Here is a 6,000-nt window from a genome sequence, read left to right as displayed (position 1 = left end):
CACATCAATCAGTACAGTCTAATATGTGTAGAAGGACGTTGGGAATGGTCAAAATCATACCATAGTTTATGATAGTTCACTTAAATTTCTGAAATAATATCACCCAGTGAAGGAATTTGCTTTATATGTTGGTCTTTTACATAGACGTTACATGTACATATCATTATAAATTATTTTATTTTTCTTTTAATTTTTGTGAATAAGTACTTTGATAAATAAGCCAAATATTGTCACGAAAAAGTGTGATTCATTTTCATAATAATAGCGAGCTGAACATATTTGTATATGTGTATATTTGTATATATGTAAAAATGACTGAAGAAAAATAAATAAACGATGTTTAATCTTTTTCATTCTAAAAGTCACAAACATTTAGACATTAAATTTTAAATGGCTGATTCTTGTAAGCCACAGAAGGTAAATTTTACAAAATGATAACATTTTCCGTTACTCACCCAGTGCTTATACTTTTAGAGATTAAGCCGGTGCTAGGGAGAGGTGAGAGATGTTGTACTTCACATTATATCTCATGAACAGACTCAATGAAACCTAGTCTGTGTTTTCTTTCAGTTATTCACTGCATTTCAAACAGGACATACCAAAAGTATGAAAATACAGTTATAATTATTGTTTTGTAAAAATATGGAAAAGTTTTTAGTTCTACCAAAAAAATAGTAAAAAGTCTGTGCTTCTTCATTTTTATAAAAAAAATATTTTTCAAGAGGAAATTAAAGATACATGCTGTATATGATAAAGGTATAAATTTTATACAGAAAAACGCTGTTTGCTTTACATATGTTGTGTTGAAATTGTACAATATGTTGACAGATTAATTAAATTATTAGTTTTTTACTAGAATGATAATATTTCGACTCTCATTAATAGACATTCCCTTTTGGCTAAGGGTTGAGCCATCAGAATTGCAGCCACCGTTTATCCCTGTGTGATAGTAAGAGGCGACTAAATGGATTCAAATTACTTGAGTCTACGCATGTCTTAGCTCTAGCAGGTGAGATGGTTTTGACTCATGGTGTTGCTTTAAGTTTGTAACACCCGTGGTTAGCCAAACTCATCGTTCCTGTTTCGGGCAATATGCTCTAAAATCTAAATTGTGATAGTGCGCCGCAATACCAAACAAACAGTAATAAATATTCATGTTTGAGGAAACTATGTCATAACTGATTCATGTTTTTCTGTCATAGTTCATGACCGTACTCCGGCTAAATTACTTTTTTTACGCTAAGCATTTTAAACTGACTTTTCTATATTACAATCTGGACCAAACCGTTCATCAGAAACTTAGCAAAATGTTCAATACTGTATAAATGAGCCAGCTGATGTTGATCTTTACTATTGGCAAGGGTATGTATATAGTTGCATGTAGCATGTACAGTACAGTAGCATGTATATATAGTAATTGTTGCCGACCGTAGACTTAAGTTTAATATCGGTCTACTTCTTTTAAGAAGGCGTGGTACGCGTACAAGCTATGTTCGTTTTGGGAAAAAATATGCTCTCCAAGTTGAGAAGTATTGACTTTATTGCAGTTCACATAATACAAATCAAAAAAGCTCACAATGTATATCTTTAAACATAGAATTTAATTATTTAAACGTACATTTCAAACAATTGTAGAAAAGCAATTAATGTAAAATGAAATATATTCCTCGGAGCTATAAATGTTGTGATAACTATAAAACTTTTATTTCCCTGTATTTAGAATAATCTTACACGATCTTAATTATAAAGAATAGAAAATTTATTTGTCTAACTGGAACATTTACAGTTCATCGTAACAAACATATAACATTGGTTTACATGAACAATGTGACTTTTTTCCTTATATTATATTATATTATATTGTATTATATTGTATTATATTATATTATATTATATCATATTATATCATAATATTATATTATATATACATATAATTTATACATTTTGATGTTTCAATTTTCAATTATATTGTATTTTTTCTTTAAAATATAAATGTGAATATTAAACACTTTAACATGAAATTAGTTCATGTCATTTATCATAGTGAATCCTTTGAACAATCAAATGCCCTTTCACATTAATTTGCTAATTTATTTAATAATATTTACATTTTTAGATTTTAACAATTCAATAACTTTTAATATACTTAGGCGTATTTACAAATATCTTGGATTGCATTGTGTCTAAGCTGAACAAACTAATACAGAGTGAAATTCATCTTCAATATCATTACACTGACATAGATGATTGGCATTATCCATCATTCCAATCATACATCTATGTCTACCAGTTTCCATTAAAATATGATGAGATGACCAACGTAATTTATCAAGAACAAATCTTGAACTTGACATTTTGTCTCGGTTAAAAATATACTGTATATACATGTATTTCAAATTTGTGTTTATTTTAATAATAAAAGTGAAGGTCTTGCATAGATGTCCTTACACTAATGCATTGTAAACAATTATCGACACAAGGCACAGAATACATTGTAAACAGTTATCAACACAATGCACTAAAAACATTGTAAACAGTTATCAACACAAGGCACAGAATACATTGTAAACAATTGTCAACACAAGGCACATACTACATTGTAAACAATTATCAACACAAGGCACAGAATACATTGTAAACAATTATCAACACAAGGCACTGAAAACATTGTAAACAATTGTCAACACAAGGCACTGAAAACAATGTAAACAATTATCAACACAAGGCACAGAATACATTGTAAACAATTATCAACACAAGGCACTGAAAACATTGTAAACACTGAAAACATTGTAAACAATTATCAACACAAGGCACATAATACATTGTAAACAATTATCAACACAAGGCACAGAATACATTGTAAACAATTATCAACACAAGGCACAGAATACATTGTAAACAATTATCAACACAAGGCACAGAATACATTGTAAACAATTGTCAACACAAGGCACAGAATACATTGTAAACAATTATCAACACAAGGCACAGCATGCATTGTAAACAATTATCAACACAAGGCACTGAAAACATTTCTCTAAACTGGTACAGTGGCCGAAAGTAAGTAGATCAATTATTCGTCCGTACTTTGCCTTGAGCCCTGTCCTGTTTTTGTTTTGGGTCCTGCTGGGCTCCTTGCCGGTGGACCTGTGTTGCTGGGTCGTGTGGGGCTGCGGTCATTGACCGCCGCCGTTCCTTGTTGATCATGTTTTTCATATTTTATTCATTAATTGTTTTTAAGAGATTCTCCTGAAGGACAATTTGTTTGTCCTTTTACATGCTTACAAGAAATTAAGTTAAATCGCCATTCAGTGGAAAAATGTCGAACAAAATGAATATAAATATCATTGTAAACAAGGCATGACTTTTGTCTTAACTCTTTCTATATATTTTTTGCTTTGTTAAAACTCTAAACCTCGGTAGAATTATTCCCTAAAGACACTACATAAGAATAAAACAGAGTTAACATAGTATTTACAAGCACTTCTTAACCAATTTTGGAAATGGACCCCATTGCTTTAAAGGCTTTGTCAGCTTATGTTTTAGTTGCATTCATAATTAATTTTTCGCCGTTGAAAAATTCTAAATAATTGAAACTTGTAACAATTCCTTATACATGTATTTCCCTTTCATAATGCAGCAGTTTACCACTATTTATTCTTCCACTTTCTTGACTATAATAACCCTTGTTTTTCAACAATCACTTAAAATTGTCACTTCTGACATTAATATTTCAAATCTTTTAATGATTGTTGTAGCCTATCCACCGTTTCTTAAAAAAAAATAAGGCGTCGTCAGCAAATGATAATAGGTAGGTAGGTATCTGATCAAACAAGCATTTGTCATTGGCTTTTTTTAAACATCTTTATATATGACATTAAAAATATTCAATACATATTTCAAGTTGATCAAGATTATTGTTGCAAAAATATGTGGTCAAACTAAATTTCAATATTATATTTTATATTACTTTATTTTATCTACTATTCGAGATTAAAAAACAACATGAATATTAATTTAATCTTTAGAACTTACAGAAAACATCTAAATATAAGTAGAAGTTTCGTTGGTCAACCTTTTATTACAAATCTTATTGGCCATTTAAAAATTAGTAAGGTACTCTAGAGAGCGTTCTGAAATGATACAAGGCTATGTTATTGAATAATCTAAAGGAGTTTCGGAATCGAACTTAAAAATATAATCGTGCTTTATCCAAATATATTTAACACTGCTGATGAAAAGTTAATTGAATTATTCACTTTAACGTTTAATTTACATTATAATTCACTTATCAAGTTATAAAAGACCTTGTATATGTTGTGTTTAAATTGTATGAAAAATATTCTTCTAGCTAGATGAACAAACAATAACAGCAATTACATACAATGTACATGATGTAACAATACAAATATTCGTAAAATATACAAAGAATTTATATAGCATACTTGTGAGTGACTGTAAAGCTTTTAGAGTGCGAGTCCTAGACGAAACGAAACTCTAGAAACTTTTATGTCGATCAGTGAACAATTTAGAGAAAATTGAAGTATTTTCTTCATACACAAGGGTTGAATTTTTTTTCATGGCTGCTTTTTCAAAGTGACTCGTGTCAATATTTCTGCTTAAATTTAGTTTAATATGTATATCATATTTAAGACCGTGTCTACATTTGGTACTTTTCATTGGTCGCACGACACAGACAATTTTGGAATAATCAGATAATAACAATAAAATATGACACTTTAGCCATTTTTTTTATTTACTAATTATTACTAAAGTTACAATGGCTGTCTCTTTACTTCTGCGACAACCCTTGTTTACTCTATTTTTATGTCTCTTGAAAATAATTAGGAAATAAGACCTTTTACAAAAAGCTTTGAAAACGATTTCTCCTAAAATGTGGGGAGTTTTTATTTCTTCATTTCTATATAAATAAACATGTAATGTGAATACCATCATTTCTATTACATGATAACATAAAAAAATCTATTTTTGACATTAAATTTCCTTCATTTTAGTATGCGTTGTAAGAGTGCCTTGAAAAGGAATAAAAACTGTTTCCAATTTAGATCCTTTGGCGGCCATAAAAAAACAAAAGCAAAACACGATACGTGTATTCTAATGTATAACACTAAACTGTAGCAGATTTGAAATCATTTTTCATAAATTTCCGTATAAAAAAAGTAGACAGCGAAAGACTGTGCTTCTTTGGGGGATTTAAATGTTCTTGTGTCGTTGTTTTTGTGTTTAATCTTTTTTCTGTGTGGATTAACAATCTTGTGGGTAACTTGCATCAGATACTTTTACTGCCGAATTATGCTGAATATCAAATGTATCAAGATAATAATCATTTTGCAAAATATTGGTTATTAAATACTTAAATGCTAAAAATCTTCAGAACAGAAATAAATAAATAAACTAAAAGTAAAAAAAAATAATAATAAAAATAAAGATTAGGAAGACTAACACAAAAACAGTTAAACACGTAATGTCGCTGAATAAAACGTTTTTTGTTTTTTTGTTTTTTTGTTTTTGTTGTTTTTTTGTGTGTGTTTTTTTTTTCTTCAAATAAGCGATTACTTCTTTTGCTGGATTTAACCGCCACTTTAAAGAAAATGTCATGGTAGAGGGAGACATTATGCTCCTCTCTGTTGGACACTGACTTATAATCAATCAACAGATGTGTGGCAAGAAATGAATATATTTAGTCAATTCAGGTTTTGACCCTGAAATTATTAAAATTGTTTATGCTGTAAACTTTTGGAAAACAAGAAGCATATCAAAAGAATACTAAATGATATAACAAATTCGTACGAGTAGTTACACATAAGGTTTTACAAAATGTTAATGTCTATATTATGAGGACAAGTAGGTAATGGTTGGCGGCTGCTAAGTGTTTGTTCATCGACGCTTTTTGTTCAAATTCCGCTAGGGACACTTGATTCTTTAAATTGAGAAAGCTTTTTTGCAGTTTTAAAAAGGTAGTATAATCTAAGATAA

The sequence above is a fragment of the Ruditapes philippinarum genome, unplaced genomic scaffold, assembly GCF_026571515.1.
Source record: "Ruditapes philippinarum isolate M1 unplaced genomic scaffold, ASM2657151v2 ctg2781_1_1_1_1, whole genome shotgun sequence".
NCBI classification, from domain to species: Eukaryota; Metazoa; Mollusca; class Bivalvia; order Venerida; family Veneridae; genus Ruditapes; species Ruditapes philippinarum.
The sequence above is the reverse complement of the archived record's forward strand: the minus strand, read 5'-3'. Positions refer to the sequence as shown.